The 20,320-nt window shown below is 38.8% G+C and overlaps 1 protein-coding gene across 7 annotated transcripts in view; it reads left to right on the forward strand.

Moving 5' to 3' along the window:
- CHRM3 (cholinergic receptor muscarinic 3) overlaps positions 1–20,320 on the forward strand; it is a 284,041-nt gene that overhangs the window by 86,190 nt on the left and 177,531 nt on the right. For 4 of the 7 annotated variants that reach the window (XM_075748773.1, XM_075748774.1, XM_075748776.1 and 1 more), the window contains exon 2: positions 2,809–2,918. The exons of the other annotated variants lie outside the window; for them this stretch is intronic. The gene's annotated coding sequence lies outside the window, so the exon portion shown is untranslated. The remainder of the gene's footprint in view (positions 1–2,808; positions 2,919–20,320) is intronic. 7 annotated transcript variants of the gene reach the window in all.

Consider the following 20,320-nt stretch of genomic DNA (forward strand, 5'->3'; position numbering starts at 1 on the left):
TTTTAGTAACTTTGCAACTTCACAGCAGCAAGTCAATCCTCTTGTATTTGAGACGCAGAGATTGATCGTGTGTATGTAACTGGTCCTTTGCCATATAAAATAGAATTCATTTACTTTAACTGCAAGTTTACCTCGAGTTATGGCAATGTAATTTTTTCAACAAAGGTGTAGTTATACAGAAATTATAATGAAATTAAAACGTGACTGCAGCAGTTATCTGACCAGGCCCTGTTCATTGTGCACGTCAATGGCTTTCTACATTTTACAGCTTCTCACACTGCAAAGAAGAGTATGTCAAGTTTGTGAAAATTTTGGGGAAGACACTGCTTTACTAGCAGTACTGGGAGCATGTGCTGATATATAAAAGACTATTGGAGTTCTCGCATTAATTTTATATCTTTTAAAGGAAAGAACTAAGAAAGTAGAAAATTGTGTCCTCCTAGTTTACTTAAAAAAACATTCAAACCCCCCCAAACCTTGAAGTTTTTTTTTCTGGTTTAGTTGTTCTTTGTATGGTTTTTGTTTGGTTGGTTTTTCATTTGTGTCGTCTTTTTTTTTTTTTCCTTTAATCACCTGGAAGGAAGTCATTCAGTGAAATCCAAACCTGTTCAAGGAGCAATGTAGGGGAAAAACTGATTATCCGATTACACACCTCCCTGTCTTGGCAGGGCCAGGCTGATGCCCTTTTGTAAATTCAGAGCTGGAAATGATGAAAAGAAGATCATTTGAATAAAATAACAAATAGATCACTATCGAAAGAAGTTATGGGAAGCACTTATTGTAAAGATATTGGTTCTTGCAGACTTTGAGGAATAAATGAAATATCCTGTAAAAGAACCCAAATAACCATATCAATTCTGTTCTACATGTTTCATGTTTTATTTAAATTTAATTTGGTCTTTAGAAAGCCTTAATTTTTAGAAGGTTGTACTGCATTAATATAGCAAAGCTGTGAACTTGCAATACTGGGTTAAAATACTAAAGTATTCATATAAATACTGTCTTCACCAATAAAATATTTCTCAAAACAAGGGCGTGGTTTGTGTGTTTTAGTAGCAGCAATAAGTAGCCTGGTGTAGGATCCGCTTAAAGTTGCTGACTGTCTGAACAAAGCCTGACTATACTTGAAAATAGGTAATTTTTTCCTTTGAAAGACCACTTAAATGAGTACAGAAAAGTATTTAGAAGAACACGCAAATCTAAAACTATTTTATGTGAGTACAATGCTTTTTCCTAAGCATGTTTGTTTTGACTTTCGTGCAGGTCTCCACCATGATAAAATATTCTCGTGTTTAGGCCAATTAAGAATGTATTTCCCTTGTAAAATAAATCTGGATAAGAGTTGGCTATAGGAAATTTGTGTGATGACATTTTCTACCCATCCAATTTTCATAAATTTACGTATCACTTGGCTGAGCCTGTAATTCAGCATTTCTAAGGGGTTTTTAGAGAAGAAAGGCAGACCGGAAAGGTTAAATGTTTGGAAGGGTCATATAGCTGGCCTGAAGCTATTAACAGAATTTAGATGTAGAATTTCAGCAGAAGGGGGTAAAAAGAAAAGTGTAATTGATGCAGACAAAAATAATTTGTGGAAAATGGTCAGAAAATTATATTCATTTAAGCAAGGCTTTTCTCCTTAAAGGTGAAAAGAAAATAAATTCCCTAGCTTTTAAGAGCAGTGCAGTTCTATGGAAAATGTAAAACCCCACTTCAGAGACATCTTTGAAATCCCATTCTGTATCTGATGAAAAGTATGTTTTGGGACCCCCCACTTTCAAAATGTTCCATGAAAGAGGAACCACCGTGCTGGGATCACACTATCACTTTAGTCCTGACTTTCTTTTAACCTAAGATTTGATATTAAATATAACTGAAATAAAAAGCCTCTTTTGAGAGGAAATATTTAAATCTGAAACTATTGAAATGAGATGCTTCAAGAGTGGTAGAACTCTCCCATCCCTTTTTGCTCTGAGGAAAAAAAAAAAAACAACTCCAAATTTGTCAAATTTTCAGTTTGAGCCAATGTTTCTGTTTAAGTGGCTGAACTTTCTAGGAATTTGGAGGAACCATGAAGGAATGGTTCTGTAAAAAAAAAAAAAAAAAAAAAAAAAAATTTCAAGAAGCAAGAAGCTCTGCTAAGGATTTATTGGGAGAAAACAAGATTGCCGAAAATCACTGACATTATATGTTATTCAGTGAAACTCCATCGGCTTTTACCTCAGTACTATACAGCCACTTGGCCTGGAGCCTGCCTCTCTTGCCTTTCTGCCCATCATCTGTGTTTAAAAATGCAGCTTTGAGATCAGATCCTCAAATGAGCTTTGCATCACTCTGGCCTTCATGTTTAGTGAAGTAGAAACAAGGAATTAGTAGGAATATGTTGCCGTTGGTGGGATGATGGGTGTTCCTTGTTCTGGATGCGCCTCTCACCCAAGTGTGCTGCAAAGTCCTGCATAAAAGAAAGAAAAAGGAAAATAAAATAGGGCTTTAAAATGTTGTTTTGAGTAAAATGCTGATGCATAAATCTATCAGCATTAAACAACAATGAAGAAAAGATCAGAATCCTGAAAAGTTAGCTGAAAGCCAAAAAACCCTGCAGAACTGCAAATGAAGTATCTGAGCAAAATTGCAGTGGTTGTAAAAGAAGCTCTTGCTGTGGATGGTGACGGTGTGCAACAGGCTCTTTTCTAACTGGCTTTTTAAAAGGATGCTTTAAAGAGCAGTGAAATTGTATTTTAAATAAGGAACACTCAGTTTTCACTATTTCGTGTCTGATTATCTTTTGTGTGTTTTGTTTTTTTTTTTAAGATCTTGATGGTTATGGCAAAAGCTTTCATCAGCGTATGGTATAATGGGCTACGAGTTGGATGATTTACAATCATCTGAAACATGATCTATACTTCTGTTCCTAGTCCATGGTAAGTTTTGTTCCTGTACGTACCTATGAAATGCTTGACTTCAGAGATGGAACTAATAGTTTGCAGTGACCTGTATTGGATGTCATTCCCATTGTTTTCATATAGACTAGCCTAGAGTTGTTGATTTATGGAATACATAAAAACCCAGTTCTTTTTCTTAAGCTGTTTGTGGATTTTTTAAAAACTTAACTTCAAAACATAGCCATACAAAATTTTTCTCTTTTGTGTGGTTTTAGAGCTGTGCAAAGATCCTGATACAGAGCTTGAAATGTTATTTTTCCCTTCAGCTTGAAAGCATCTTCACCTCTGTATGGAGTGTCTCAGTTCAAATTAGATTCCAGCCAAATGTTCTATGCTTCTATGTTTTGTGCCTACAATTAATCTGATTATAGTATCTGTGAGCAATGTTAAGTATTGTATAAACAATAATATTAAAAGCAAGGCTCCTCATAGTATAACTGAACTATCACTTCTGATTTACAGTGTCCAGACATGCAATAATGAGATCCAAAGCACTAGTTGTTCATTTGGCTAAACGCATTGACAAACCAAATTTGGGTATCAAAATGTTCCACGGACTGCTCTTTAACACACCAGAAATAGCAGCCCAGTCTCCTGTCCAAGTATCAGGTTAAGCATTTGAGGTTAAAATCCCCACCGTCTTGCTCTTCTCCTTTTTAAGGGTTTTGATATGGCTCTTATGCCAAAGATTTTTTTTTTTTTTGTGAATGGTACTGAATTTACTAAACCATTGTTAAAATCTGTCTGTAAATGTTTGTTACTTTAAGTCTGTCTCAAGTTACACAAGATATGACAGACCAGCAGGAAAGGTATCTTTCCTTTTCTATTATTGTTGCAGATTTCAGAGTCCTTAGAAGTGTGAAGAAGTAGTGAGAAAAGCAGAGACGCAAGCATCGAGAATAGAAGAGGCAAATTAATGGCATTAGTCAGAGCCATTCTTATGATCTGCTTACGTACAGTGATGAACTAAGAGGCAATACAGTTTCCAGAGGTGTGTTTGCACTTGATAATGGAAAGATGAGTTTAAATATCCCATATAAATGGATAGAGATATTTACCAGCAAAACTGGTTACTATTATTTTTGGTGGAAGTAGGTATTTACACAGTGAAATAGACATAATAGCACATCTTTCTTATCCTTTGGAGGGCATCTTCTGCCTGCCTCTCTGTTACCAATTTCAGCTGGTTTTGCATTTTAAATATGTCTCCCAGGTACTAACCATACAACTCTGAAACCAGGGAGCCAGATAAATAGCAAAGAAAACATCTCCTCACTTGTTTCTGCTGGCAAATTATTGAGGAAAAAAAAGATATTGTTTGATCTAGCACCTGTTGATTCTGTGAGGCAGTTCCCCGGGTATTCATTGAGTTCTGCATTGTTCCCTAACCAGGCTTTTTATTTGCTGAATTAGTCGATTTGCTTCAAAGACTTGACCTTTTCTTTTCTCGTCTTCCTTATCAGCAATGTGCCATACATTTCTGAGCCTGTTTTTGCATCCTGAATGTGCACTGATTCATGATGAAATAAGGGCTTTGTGACAGGTCTGGTGGAAGAACTAACTTCTTTAAACAGAAAAGGATGTCTATCCCATATGTGTAAACACTGCAGGATTTTGTCTCCTTTGCCAGAGGTCTTCCACACCACATTTTACTGCAATTATTCCCTGTGTCCACTAGCATGAGAACAGAATCCTGTCCACAGTGTTTCCTTTGTGGCCAAACTGGAAAAAAAAAAAAAAAAAAAGTAGTGTGACGATGCCTTAAATCGTTTAAGAAATGCTGGTTTATGTTGCCCTGACAATTAAAAAAACACTACTTGCTTTGGCGGTCTTATTTGTCAGGATTGTTCCTCTTTGCAGTTAAACTCTTCCAGCAAAAAGGACGTGTGTGTGAAAGGACATCTTCATCCTCCTCTCACTATCGTATCCACTCCAGTCTCACGTGGGCTCTCAAAAGCCCGGTGTGTTACCCCCCTGCTTCCCTCTAACCAGGCTAAAGCTAAGGTGACGCCAGGAGGTAAACTGAATGTCACCACACCTGATGTGAAACCTAGAGGATTTTCTACCCTTACTACAGTAGTTTACAGGATGATACCTGGAGGCTAAATAAGCCTTACTTGTCAAATTCAAATCCTACAAGAGACGAAACGATATTCAAAACAGTAATATACATTTAGAATCTGTGAAACAACAGTGATGGTGATGGTAATACTTCCAGTTTATTCCCAAATACTATACTCCATTAGCTAGGCCAGGGAAACCTACTACAGAAAGATGCGTTAAGATGAAGTCAGGCTTTTAGAGGAGATGGTGGGATATGAGAAGAACTTAGGTGAAAGGGAAATGGAATCTCTTACAAGGAAAGAGTACTGGAAATGCAAAATTGTGTGTCAGCCTGTAGTTATTGAGTGTCTTCTGTATCTTCATTCTGCATTGGACCAGCCGATAGCAACTTTGGCAGATTTTTGTGGCTGGAAAGCAGTCAACTCCACTGAGAGAAAAAACCCAAAACCACAAACTACAATTAAAAAGTGGAAAATCTTAATTGTCTGCTATACCTTGAGAAAATTCATATGGTATTTTAATATTGAACAAACTGTTTTAAAAATATCAAATATGTAAAGTTAGCACAGGGTGACAAAGAAACGATAAAGAGCAGAAGCCAGGTGCTGTTTAGGAGACATTCATAACTAAAAAGAGAATATATAAAACATTAAAGTTCAGGACTTCTACAAACAAGATAAGTGGTTCAGATCATATGTTAAGTTATAAGAATAATAAAGGAGTCTTTATTACATAATCACATCGACTTATGTGGAAGGCACACAAAATAAGTCTAGGAAGCTCAATTAAAAAAAACTGTAGCAGGTATCCCAAAGTCCTAATACTTACCAGCTGTATTTTCTGAATGTTGTATAGTATATACAACAACTTTAGGGACAATGTTAGCAATTGCTAGGTAGCATTACAGTGCTATTACTAACTTCTAAAAAAATAAAAAAAAAAGCAACAAGGAGAAAACATGGGGAAAGTCTAGCTCTGGATCTCAATTTCTCAACTCAAAACAATCTGTCAAAAACCATGTACTGAAACCTCCTATACCCACACTAAGTAATGGAAAGCTTGCTTTATGGATGTTTCTGCTTTTGAACTCTTTTTTCAGCCTCTCTGCGCTAATGGCTCGTCACAGTTTACCGATAGCATTGTAACTGAAGTGCTCCATTTTAACTGTAAGTCATCATTAATAACTATTAAACCCGATCAATTTCTGTTATTTCCATTGCTTTCTCCTTATTGTGGAAATTCAGGGTTCTCTAGACTGCCACAGGTTTTGCTTAGAGTGTTGCTCCGTCAGAGCTCAGCCAGACGCATTCAGTGAATCTGGGTCCGTCCTGCCGTGCGCCGGGCTGTCCGCACGCATCGCGGGCTTCCTTTGGGTGCCAGAAGAAATGGCATAGCAGGTACACTGAGAGAATCAAAATGAAGCGTGCGTTATTTGTGGAAGTAATTACAGTCCTACTGAGATATATCCTGATATATCCTGAGATGCCCGCAGCTAATAAACAGAAACAAAGGAATAACTCTTAGCGTTTGTCTTGAAAATTTCTGGTTTGAGTAAATTTAAACCAGGTTTTTAATGTAGCCTCAGTACATTCAAATAAAGTAAGAACTCCCGTTTGCCCTTTTACTTTAATTTCCACATACTTCTGTGTACTTAATTTTCAAGCTGATATTGTGATGCACCATGTCAAGAGTCTTGAATAAATTGTGCCACAGAAGCTTCAAAAGCTACAGAGAAACTAGCCTCAAAGTTAAGTGCTGGCTAAAAGAAGGCTCAGTAGCCTGAGAGCTGTTGCTGCTGATGTGCTGTCTACTAATGATTTACTATTAGTAGGGAATCTTGACTAACGAATCTCTATTGGCATGTCCTGATTGATGCACTAGTCAAGGGATCGGTGCCTCATTTTATTTCTTCTTAAAGAGTGTCCCTCTCATGTGAGTGTGTTAGGATTTGGCTTTAGATGAACTGTTGCAAGCAATTTCTTTATCCGAATGGAGACAGGAAAATATTTTCACTTTCTATAGGTTTGAATTTGTACATAGTTTTCTTCTGAATTTGTAAATTATTTGTGCCAAGTAACTACCTCTGCGGGCTTTTAGCATTAAAAAAAAAAAAAAGTAAATTAATAAAGATGCTTGGAATGAGAAGAGGCTCTGTGGTAATGTTATTGTTGTGTTTAAATTCTATACTCTTTAACTGCACCAGGCTCTTAAAGTGCTGGATTTAAAGTTCCAGCAAACTTGATTGAAAATGTATCCAATGAATTAATATTTAATGTTTAGCCTTTCTACTGTGCTACCATAAAAAAAGTGATAGCAGCCGTTTCCTACAAAAGACTAAGGGCTTGTCCATTTTATTAGGGTGATTATCTGGTTTTGTCCTTAGAATGTTAATTTTTTTTTTTTTTTCTCATTAACAATTAGTGATGTAGGAATATACTGTGAGTATTTCAGGTCCGTTTGGGTTTTTTATTCTCCTGCTATGAAGGTAAAGTTTCCAGTGGGAAACCAAGATGCAGTACAGAACTATCCAACCCATTATCTGTTTGATAAGGGAGGATTCTGGAAAGCTGGAAGGGTTTTAATGGTGAGTGATCTAGGAGAGCCGTGTCAGCGATCAACTGCCTGTGGTGCCCTAGCAGCACCAGCTCCTCTCCTCAAAGTTAGACCCTGTTAGAGCTGCAGGAAATTAGTGCAACTCACTCGGTGGGGGATCTTTGTGAAGGGACAGGTGGCTTTATTTTAGATAATTGATAATCAAGTTGATTTTACCCATTTGTGTTCTCACACGGGCATGCTCACAGCACTGAAATACATGTCCAGGTGATCTGGTCAGTATCACTTGTGTGCGAGTCTGGAGGCCAGGAGATACTAGCAGTTGTGTCCTCACCACCTCTCTTGAGTTCCTCTTGGTTGGTGGTAACAGGTGAGTTTTGGGGAAGCTCTTTTATATGATGTAGGACCCAATGGTTGCTATCTTTTGATCGTTCACCTCAGAATTTTGCTTACTTCAGCCTTTGTAAGTGTTAGGCAAATCTGCTGCCCAGTGCTTGTGTGTTCTCCTTTCACCTTTCTTGGGATGGCTGGGCTGGCAGGAGGAGGCATGTGGCATCACCACATGTGCCGTCATCTTTCCTGCCTGCTTACACTTCTGACCTGCACAGCAGCCTGGTTTACAGTGTAATTAATTACACAGCTTTAATTTTGGATACCTAGCTTGAGAAAATATGCTAAATGCTCTACTATGAAAATTGAAGACTTTAGAGTTACCTAGTATTAGGCACCCAAAAATGTGTCTAGAAAATGGAACTTGATTTTTTTGTTTACAAAAACTAAATGTATCTGTCTTACGTTTGGTGGACATTGACTGCTGGAGGCAGATAGTGCTTACTGTATCCCTGAGAAGCCTGAGTTTGATTAACTCCTGGAGTTTCTTACAGAAAGGTTTCAATAGGACCTTCTGAAAAAAATAGCAATAAAAAAAGTATGCTGCTTAGAGCAATCAGTAATCTTTTCTTTCTTCTTTTATAGTTAGCAGGCAGAGTTCCTTTCTGAATGCTTATTGTTTTGGAGGTTTATGTTACATAAATATACGTGTTGGAACTAGATTTTTATATGAGCATAATTCTGAAATAAACAAGATACTATTGAGATATTTAAAAGCTATGTGACCCCAGCTGTGGGAGAGGGAAGCAGGCTTTTGATAATCAGTGTAAATAATATTAAAAATAAAATAAAATTGGAATACTCATGAGTATTTATAAAACCCAGGGACATGTTGACTTTAAGGCTCTCAGGATGTCTCCTCCCACTCCAGGTGGGACCATCGCCCACCTGGATGAGGGCAGCCAGGGCTCTGCCCTTGCTGGGGCTGGTTGTCCATCCTGTCCACCCCTGGTCTCTACTCATGCCAGGGCTTATTCTGTGCTATGAACCCACCCTGGCTCCTGGGCAATGTCATGAGGTTTTTGTTGGCACAAACCTCAAGTGCATAAAGGTCTTTCCTGCTGGAAGCTCTGCCATCAGCCATGTCAGCATTCCCCCTAATTTACTGTCAGTTGCGTATTTGCCAATGGGACATTTTGGGAACCATCCAGTCACTTGTGAAACCATTGAACAATATAGGCCACTGAAATTTACCTTTATGATGAGGTACAGATTTGGTTTTCAATTTATTTTTAATTATTTTCAACATATCAGTGTTATCTTGTGATTTACCTAATAGCAGAGAACTGTTATAAGGACATGGACCTGAATTAAGCATAATCATTTTAAGACTCATTTGAAAAGTAGCTTTGCAAAGCACAACGTAGAAACCAGGTATAAAATCACTGCAGTTCTGTAACTTGCAACTGATCAAATGCATGTGGTATCTTTATCTCGTCTAACTTTGATTATTCTCTTAGCCAGCATCAGCAATAGGAGAAATAGGGAAAAGGGGAAACTAGTAGAAAAGACACAGCTTCTGAAAAGTAATTTACATTTCTCAGCTCAGGGAAACAAAATCTAGGCTTTTGAAAGGACTAATGAAGTGCTTGAGAAGGGGAGGAATGAGATTCATAAGTTTAATTCATGCTGTTACAGCAGGCATCTACAGTTGAATTCTGCATTCATTGCTTTTAGATGAGCTTTATATTAAATCTGAGTAAATTTATTCAGAAATGTAGATAAGACTCTTTTTTTCCTTTTACTGTTGTCAATAAAAGCAGCTAGATATTGGCAATTTGTTAGCTTGGGGAGAACTATCTCATTGAGATCAGAACTGTTGCTAGAAAACTAGATCAGTGCAGGTTTTTACAAGCAGATCAGTCATACTTTCTGATAGGATAACTACTGTTCGTAGATAAAGTTTGCCTTTTCACTGGTTACACTGAAATGCTACTGGATACTCTTTTTTTTTTTTTTTCTTTCTACTGGAGAATTAACAAAGTTGGAGTAAACCACCATAAAATCATCAAAACTTTAAGGAGCATCTTTTGTGGAGTTGCTTTTGACAAAAGCAACTTAATCTTTAATATCCTTCTCTGTTAAGTTTAATGTCTGCTTTTTGTAAAACTATGTACACTTTCCCTTATCAGCTTTCCTCTCATTTTATTTCCCTTTATATTATACTGTTTTCTACGGCTTTACATAAACATGTCTTTTGACTGCATTTTATGTGACTTGAGTGCATTTTGCAGTGGTTTGTAGCAACTAATTTGTGCTATAAATTTCTGCAGGTAAGCATTTCTCTTGGCAAATTTTAATTTTTCTGTTGAATTATTTGCTTAAATGCTGCAGTGAATAGAATTGCTATCAGAAGTAGCTCTTTGCCATGCTAATATTAAGGAAATAATAATTCAGATTCATCAGCATACTGATTTCTGAATAATTGGTACCACTGGCTTGGTGAGATGATATTATTCTAAGCATTAACATATGCTGTTATATCTCAATGTTAATTTGCAGTATGTCATTAACTGTCTTTTTGTGTGTGGCGCATATTTGTATATGGACATGCACACAGACATAAAAAGATGAAAGAATCGGAGACACTTTAGGAAATAAGTTGTTTCAGGGCGGGGGAAAGAGGATCATCGTCTTGTGGAGATGAGCAAACTTAGAAAGTAATTGCTTTCCTTTAAAATAATACCTGTACTTTTTTTTTTTTAAATTGCATGCTTTATCTTTGTTCTGAATCCATTACTGTGCATCTCTTATTACACAGGTCTTTATAATAAAGGTAGAATTCATCTGGTGTCTTTCAGTTGTCAATGGAGAAAGGCAGGAAACTCCAGAAAGCAATTCCTCTCTTACATCTATTTTAGAGACTTATCTTAGAAGGGGATATATTACCCTCTGGAGTTGACTGTGCATGCAATATTGTTATTTTCTATTTTAAAAACAGGCCAAGATAAGCATGAAAAGCTCAATGCTTCCTATAGTTCTTTTTTTTTTTTTTTTTTTTTTTTTTTTGGAGCTATAGCAATTGCATCTCTGGAGTGACTGCACTTGTTCAAGTGGCTTCTACCTTTTAGTAGGCAAAGGTTCTCTCTAAATGATAGAAACTTTCAGGCTGGAAGATGCAGTACTTTAACCACTATTATTATGTAGCACAATTAAAAAAAAAAAAAACCCGTAGGAGCTCGTTTACAAAAAAAAACAAAACAAGATCCAGAGAAGCGAAATGTTTTGAACCATTTTCTACTTTTTCTGTTTGTTACTGGAAAAGAGTAATGTATATCGCAAATACTCATTTAACTATTTTGTGCAATATAATTTCTCTTGTAATGAATCCTGTCACCTCTTTTCCAGAAAATCAGTCTTTCTTACTATATTATTGTTGGTTTTTTACTATTCTTTCTGGTTTGGACATGCTTGTGCTGCTCGTTGCCTTTGATGTTGCCTACAGTAGCTGAACTAATACCAGGCTTTGCCTCTGTTAGATTCTTTTACCTTACACAGGATCAACTATAAAAATACAGCAATGGTTCAGCATAGTGTTAAACTAGAGTCTGGCCTATGCTTACTCACTACAGTAGCTTTTATCCAAATACTTCTTAATTCTTTGCCATGTCCTCTCTTTGGCAAGAGCTTTACCGGTTTAACGTGTTAACTCATCTGCAGTTTTCCATGGATTAGACAGTCTTCGTGTCCTCTCTTAAGTGAAATGGGTGTTGTGGTGCTCTGTTAAATAGTGTTTCACCACAGCAATGTGGGCATTTTAGTGGTGTGGAAATTATTTCCCATTGGAGAATATATAGCTTTATTCAGGACTTAATACTTAACAGTCTGAGTTTCATCTTTAGCCAAGTGAAGGTAATGACTTGACTCTGCATTATACAAGACCTTCTTGTATAGTGCTAATTAATCAATGCCATGCATTAAAGCGGAAACCTTTTGGATAAGAAATAACAGCAAGGTTTCAACTGTTTGTACTAATAAAAGAAAATGTGCCATTTGGGGTTATCCTGACCAGATTTCAGCTTGTATTACATCCTGCATAATAACCTTATTACTACATTTCAATTACATAGTCTACCGTTCTTTAATTCTTCCTCCAAGCTGTTTTGTCGCTTGGCACAGTTGAGCAGCTGCTGTGTTGGCTCCTCCAGGTGGCTTTGCTTCAAATGCCTGGAAAAAAATGATTCCACTTAGACATAGGTAACACCACGGTAACATAGAAGAGGTATTTAAAATATCTCCTGGTCCACTTTCTCCTGCCTGAAAGATTGTTTATATTTTGGCTTTACTACACTAGAAGAAGCTGAGAGCATTTTTCACATTAGGAAAATCATTTAATTGCTTTATAGGCTGCCCAGCTATGTAGCTATCAAAGGGTGGCTGAAGGCTTTTGAGAGAGGATTTGTGGGTGTGATTGTACTCGGGGGAGAGGAAGGAAGTGAAGGATCTGCCTCAAAGTAGTGAATCCTGTGAGAATTGAGGCATCAAACAACCTCTCCAACAAGAGCCTGAAGCAACACATTAGCATCTACAGGAGGTGATGCCAATGAGTCTGAAAAGCTCAGATTAAATGAATGCAGGTGTTGGTGTTAGAAAATCAGGTCTCTGAAGAATAGTGCTAGTTACTGTCAAGGGACTGTTCTTGCCAAAAGAAGTGTGGAGGTAATTTAAATTGCAGTGCAACTCGACTTTGTGTTGACTCCAAGCAAGGTCATAAAATAGTCATGCATATGATTTAGTTCTGAAAGTGAGTCAGCTATGGAGCAGGAGTACTCAGAGACTTCTTTTGTTTGGAAAATTTACATACTTGAGCTGATTGAAGCACAAACTCACCATATTTGTTAAAGATCTAGTACAAACTTTTAAAACCAGAAGAACTAGAGTCTAACTGAGGAGAAACAATCAAAATAGATTTATTTTTTTTTAATGAGAACTTTGCTGGTTCTCTGTCCTGTGCACAATAAGGAAGAACAGCTCTTTCAAATAAATCAATGAATAGAAATCTTGGAGTGTATGCAGAGGGCACTATTTAAATCCTTTTTCAAGTATATTAACATTGGGAATAAGCAAGATGGGTTATTCTTAAGAAAAGGCAAAAAAATGTTCTTGCAAGATGCAGGAACTTCTTGTCCATTGTGTTTGGTATAATCTAGTCACACAAGAGAGACAGAGACCTTTGGCCATTTTTAAAAGGCTGTGGCTTTGGGAAGGGGTGACTTTGTTTCTGTATTTAGAATGGGCATGATGACTCCACGTGGGGCAACGTTATCACGTGCTCCCAGCCTTTTGTGGGTGACAGGTGAGAGAGAGAAGGAGCTGGAAACTCTGATGCTATCCATGGGAGGGCTGCATGCATCCTCTGCCATTACGTATGTCTATAATCCTGAGCCGTTTATAAGATAAGGGCTAATTCAGCTGTTCATGAAAAGTCATTGTAATTTCAGAGGATAAATAATGCTGTCATATTATCATCACCTCACTGAGTATTATGAGACTGCTAAGATTGACTTCTGCTTTATTTGGGTAGTTTAAAGAAAGCTATAAACCTTGCTTGTAAACTGTGTTTTGCGTAGCTACTTTTATACCATGTTTCTGTGAGCCATATAATTGTTGACAGAGTTTTTGATTATGTTTGACTTTTATTTTTGCTCCTAGTGTTCTATGAACTTTGGATTGAATTCATGATTATAAGGTGTCTGGTTACTGATAAGCTCCTAACTATTTGAAGGACTGATATAAAGCGCTCTTACTTTTCCTCTGCCTCTTCTCTCCCTTTCCTTAAATTAGTCACGTAGGAGAAGAGAGCCAAAGCAAGACACCGATATTCATGTACAAAGAAATTTGTCATAATCTGGTTATGCTCTTGCTAAGAATGCTTTAATTTGTCTAAGGTATGCGATACAGTGCACCTAAAAAGCTGCCTGTACTCAGTCTGAACTAAATCATTGGAATAATTGGACACGTCTTAAACTTGACGAACTATATAACTATATTATTTTTTCAAATATTTTTGTTAATCCTTGAGGTTTCAGTTTCCTGATGCGATAGGTGAAAAATCAGCTAAGTGGAGAAGTGTGTTTGTGGCAGCACGATCTGCCGTCCCAGCCAGGAACAGCACCGAACCGCCAGACTTGACAGGCGCGTTCCGCACCGAAGCTGAATGTGCTCCCCCTTTCCCTCCTCCCGTGTCTGATCCCCAGGCAGCACCGATGTCACTAACTTCCAGCAGTATTTCCCACCAGTTCTTACCAATATTTAGCCCATCCCCACCAGTTCTCAGTAACTGGCAGATTCCAGGAAGTTTTTGAAAACCAAATGTTTTGTAAGTTTCCCAAGCTCATGTTAATGTTTCGCAGCATTCCAAAATAAGTTTAAATTACGTGAAAATTTTTTTTCCCCACTAACTAAATCCATGCTGCTTTTACAAGAAATTAATTTAAAACTATGTTGTTTTTCCCAAATGGGAATTTTGTGTTATGCCAATTAAAACCAATGAACCATCACCTTTCCTCCTTATTTAATATGGGTAGCAATTCCAGTGTAACTAACCCATTAACCATGACTAGGCTGTCACACCGTGGGTCTTCATCTGCCACCCAGCTTATGTGAGAAATTGTACTAAGCATAAGTAAGAGCTTCAAAATTCCTCTACTGTGGCATAAGAGTTTTGCTCCCAAATATATGAGCATGTTGGCTGTAACCCACTTCATTTCTGCAGAGATCGTGCTCCCCCGACTCAGCCGAGAGGACGGTGGTTGCTGTGCCTTGGCACAAGCTCATTAGGAAAATCCTGTCATTGCTCCTGAGGATATCCAGGTGGAGGAGAATGAAGGGATGGGCATTTGGGGAAACAAAAGGCAAGAATAAAACAAGGCTGGCCATCTTGATCTTGTGGTTGCACAGCAGTAGCTAACAGGTTTCAAAGGGAAGCCCCATGTCAGAGTGTCATTTTATGACTTTGGGACAGATGTGAAATAGGGCAGTTAAGAAAATTATTTACAAGTTAGAGAAGCAGATTTTTCCAGGAGGTTACTTCACTTCTGTGATATCCACAGAAAGTTTGTCAGAGCTCTTTTGCAGTTTCTTAAAGTTCTGCAGATCCCTGAGATCTGGGGAAAACACGTGCTCCGTGGCCTCAGTGGTGAGTGATAAACTAGTGTCGTGTCTGTGTTTTTGCTGTAGTTCTGGGGCTTGTTCTCTACTTATGGAGTATATGGATAAATTAAAATTCATCACCTAGGAAAAGGTGAGGTTAATTTTAGACATCTGTGACATGGTGGGAAAAGACCAGCAAGTTGGTTTGGTACCTGGTTTATGTGCTTTTACACATACGGGATGTTTAAAGAGAATAGATCAGAAATCAGGAATAATCAGGGTGGGAGGCAGAGAGGCATTGCAAAGAAAGAAAGGAAAAGCGCATGTGTAGTTTGAAATAAAATATCTGCTGTTTGGAACTTGGGAAGTTTCTGCTGTTCAAGGCTTTCTGCTACTTGCCTCGCAGAGTGGGAGTGCTTCTTTGGAAATCTCCTCCTTAGAAAGTAGGTCAAGCAGTGTCTGTCACCGTGGTGTTTTGTTTATGAGGGAGAGGCCAAAATGAAAATAATTTACTATCAATGCTTGAGAACTGTCGCCATGTACTCCTTGATGGAGTGCAGATGACAGTTAAGTGGCGTGTTAGGGTACAAGTTAAATTAGCAGTATTAATTAGTTGTCTGAGCTCTCTGTTTATTGTTCTTCCTGCTGTGAGTCTTTTCTAGCCACATCTTTTGGGTCATACGAAATATAATCACAGCAGTTGACTCTACGTATATTTACTTATCTCTGTTTTATAATATACTTGTTCAAATGTGTAAACTGCTCTGATTAACTCTGCTTGGTTAATCTGGCCTAGAGTGGTGGTGTTTGTGTCAACTTTTTTGTGCTTCAACGTGGAGATTTTATCATTCAATTTTATTTGAAAAGTAAGAAGTACGTGGACTAATATTGACTGGGAAAGGAGTGATTTTCAGGACTTTAAACGGAGGAAAAACTGGCAGTGTATCAAATGTACAATCTGTAAATTTATCAAATTTAGATCGAGTGGAATGTGGAGATATTTTTGAATTATGCAGCTATCCGGCTTTTTTTTAGTAAAAGCCTGTAAATATGTTCCTTGTAATTTGATCTTCGGACCATGTCTAGTTTGATCTAGGATAATGACCTTTTAGTATGGTCAGATTAACCTTAGTAAGGTGTTTTGGACTATCTTGGTCAGTTGAAAATCAGTTTGGATGTAATCTTTATTTCTGGGAATGAACTCTTCTCATATTGCTTGCAGAAGGAATTATAGCAACGCATAGTGGAAGGTACGATACGTATAACATCTAGCACTTGCTTGTGTCCACCTGCGCTGAAATCTCTGCCTGTCCCAGCACTAGCAACACGAAAGCAGGTGGTTTCACCGTGCATCGGCCACAATGCTGACGTGGTTAGTTATCCTTCCTCAGCCCACCACCTCCTTGCTTTTCTTCAGAAGTCAAGATCAGCTCTCTGCTGGTGTGCCTGCCCAAAATGCGATCCCGGGCTGCAGGCGCAGCTGTGTCACGCAGCAGGAGTAGCAGGATGGGAAACCTGTCCCGAGCTGCGCAATGCTGGTGTAGCTTAATACAACGCTCCAAGAAAAGAGGTTAAATGGTGCCTCGAAGGCGTGATTTATAACCTGGCTTTCTGCAGGGGCTGCCTGGGCTATGTCTCCCAGGCGCTGGCAGGTGTAGGGCAGAGGGGACGTTGTCCAGACTTAGCGCTGCGTTGGTGCAGCTCCTGTCCCGCTGTTTGCCAACAACACCTGATTGCTTGTGTCCCTCGCTCCGTGGTTCATTCACAGACCTCCGTTGTTGGTGGGAAAGGGGCAAAATTTTCAGTGGTAACAGTAGAGTAGTTACTTCAAGTATTCTTTGTAAGTCCTGACTGGGCTTGGGTCTGTTTCCAATTTGTATTTAGTGATTTGGCAAAATAATGATTAAATTGATGTCCAAATAAGGTTTACGGTGGGCTTCAATACAAATAGACATTTACCTTTTTTTTTAAGGGATCTCTTCAATATTTACTTAGTTCTGTAGAAGGGCATGAATAAGCTCTGATAACTTGGCTAAGTCTCTGCTTTATCTGTGTTGCTGCTTTTATACAGGCCTTTTTGGTCGCTACACCGCTTGTTTCTTCTTGCGTGCGAAAGAGATGGCAGGTTGTGTTTTTCCCCCTATTTACTGATGGATTTATTTATGGATTCAAAACTGATTATTGCTGTGTTTGTTGCCATCAGTTGCTTTTCAAACTGTTTTGGCTTTTAGTGAGGTGATGGTGCTGCTTTGGAGTGGGGTTTTTTCCCTCTCACTATCATTATCCTTGAAAGACAATAAGGAAGACCAACCCTCATTAACTGAAGAGTAATTTTTGCAGAAGACCAAATGGTATAGAGTATATATAAATGTAGTTTAGGAGTTAGAAGGGAAGCTCTAAATCATTAGGGTAGTTGGACTCTGCAGCAGCTCTGAAATACAAATAATGAATTTGATAAATACATTCAATGGATCATATGTCCCTTTCACATGGAGCACCTCAGTATCTGAAGCTCCCCTTGCTGGTTCCATACATACCCAATCAGTGGTTCATGGCAACGGGGTGGCTTTTGGAACGTAGCTGCTTCAGTAATTTATCAGAGACCAGTAAGACATGGTGGCATAGCAACATAAGAGGACTGATTTATTGTCAGCTAAATCTTATCAGGTCTGAAGAACGGCGTTGTTTATCCATATGGGATCCCCCTTAAAACAAGCAAATATGGAGCTTTCTAGCTGCAGCTCTTTTACAGAGCAGCTACAGGCATCAGGAAAAGCAGAACAGAGAGTGCAGTGCCTCGAACTGAGTCTTTTTCTCCAGGCTGTCAGGGCTCAGTAATCTAATCTGTTGTGTTGATGATAACTGATACAGTTAAGCACCACAGGGTAGGGCCAAAAAGGAAATTATAAACAGAGGTCTCGCAGCACTGGGGAAGTATATTGAAATCATCCTTCTGAACGGTGTGCATCGCAACTGCCGGAGTGACAGAAATGACTCGGGATGTTTCAGCACTTGAAAGGTAGGTTACAGGAGTCTTAGCACACAAAAAAAATTGACAGATCTAGATGTTAAAAAGGAAGATGCTAAAATACATTAAAAAATGCCTTTTCTTACAGCTTTGAAGCACTCTTGCATCTGACAAAAACCTTCATAGGATTGACAAGTATCCCCCTCCTGCTCATGCCTTGCCCTTTCGTGTGCAGGCAGTTCCCCTTTTCCTCAGCTACCCCTGGACTTAATCATGAAGCCAAATGCATTGATGAAATTGTTCTCTTTACTTTTTGACTGTGCCTTGTGTTTAAGTCCTCCCCTCCTTTTCCCCCCACCAGGTATTTTCTCAGACTCCGGAACATTTAAGGTTCATTTCTAACCTGAAGTCTTGAAGATTTGTCAGCTTTCTGAACTCTAGCCACTCCTACAGCCATGGCAAAAGATAATTCCTCTGTAGCATGAGACTGCCAGCTGAATGCAGTCCATAGAGGCAATTCATTAATTTACTCATTAGCTTTTCTTTCATCCTGATGGGGCACAAACAAATTATTCCCTCTGCCTTTGCTATGTTCTTTCTCGCATCTGGAGGCTGTGCTTGCAGGCCCTGAGGCTACTTCATGGCAGCTCTTTCTTTCCTGGCAGGTCAGGCACTGCAGAGCTGTGATTTGTTCCCCTGCCCTCTGCCAGATCCCGGGACGGTGGGTCTGTCCCACCCTGGCCCAGGAAGGTGGGAGAAATGCTCTGTCCCAAGGACCTGCATGAAATGCCACCTGGAGCCTGCTTCTCAGGATCCCGCCCCAACCTTTCCGCTCAGCTGCAAGACTTCGTGCCCCGCTGCGCAGATCCAAGCGCTCTGCGCAACCTGTGGCTCGGACGCGTGTTCTTTGATCCTTTCATCAAGGAGCCCAAAGCCTTGAACCAAGTTTCTCAACTGCTGTTTCCTACCAACTCTGATAAAACAAGTGAGGGGTTTGGTGGGGGAAAAGGTGGAGATACTGTGCGTGCTAGCAGTGACGGAAAACAGCGGAAGCTTTTCTAATTAGACTTTTGCTTTCTTTTTTAAAATCTATTTTTTAATACAGTGGTGTTGAAGAAGCTGAGGCACTCTTAGCTGCAGTGGGGGAAGCATTACAATTTCATGTGCTGCAAAATCAAGAACAGTATGTTGTTGATCTGTTAGCCTGAAGTTCCTATCTTCTGAAGTTTTAAAATGTCATTGATACAACAATTTGCTAAGATATGCTAGCACTGCTTTACAGAGCTGTGACATGTTGCATTATAAAATACTTCTTGAAGCAAGGGGGTTATTTATTATCTTATCCCTCTAAGCTGATAACCAGTGCAGAGGTTGTCATTCAAGATACTGATTACAGTATCTAACAAAAATTATTTAAATTGTTTCAGATGTATTTGAGCAAGAGATATGCTAACATTAATTTGTGATCTTGAAATTAAAACCAGATTTGTTTTCATATAAAATCAGTGCATTATGGAAGATTCACATTTCAGAATATCTGATCATAATAATAGGATACAATAATAGTTTCATTTTTCTCATTGAAAGGTAAATTAATATTTAGGCACACAAGTAAAAGTGGTCTTGATCTCTTTTTTTTAATCCTATCCTAGAAGCACTGAGTCTACAGAAATTTTCTGTACTCTGCAAATGCAACTTTTTTTTTGTCTGCAGCTTGACACAGTGTAATTTTAACGCTGAAATGTTAATAGCATTTTCAGGGGAATAATTCATACAGTTCTATTGCTTATGTCACTGTCAAAAAGGAAAGAAATTTGCCAGACCTGGGTAGTTGTTAAAAGGCAGCATAAGCCCGAACACCTTTGTGAAGGGCATGCACGTCCTTCATGGCGCACAACCGTGCCTGCCGGACAAGAACTGAGAACATCCTTCAGGTTTCGGTTTCTGCCCTTCTTTTTGGTTTTGGTGGCAATGAATGATATTGCTGGACTTTCCTCTGAATGCTCACAGCTCTTGCCGCAAAATCATTTTCTCATGCTTGGCCCATTTAGGAGCATACTTGAGCCTTGAGCGGGCTGGGAGACCTCGCTGACCCTATTAATGTGCTGTAGAACAACTTGTCTACTAGGATAGATTTACCTGACCCAGTGGAATGATTGTGTTAGTTTTAAATTGTGCTTCGCTCTTGTTTTTAATATAGCTTCGCGTTTTCGGGGCATAATCTGGCTCTTTCCGCGCCGTGACTTTGTCTCTGAATTTCAGCGGAACTGCTCACATGTTTAAAATAAAACATGTGCCTAAGTGCTCTGGTGGC

This window comes from Balearica regulorum, chromosome 3 (genome assembly GCF_011004875.1).
Source record: "Balearica regulorum gibbericeps isolate bBalReg1 chromosome 3, bBalReg1.pri, whole genome shotgun sequence".
Lineage (NCBI taxonomy): Eukaryota > Metazoa > Chordata > Aves > Gruiformes > Gruidae > Balearica > Balearica regulorum.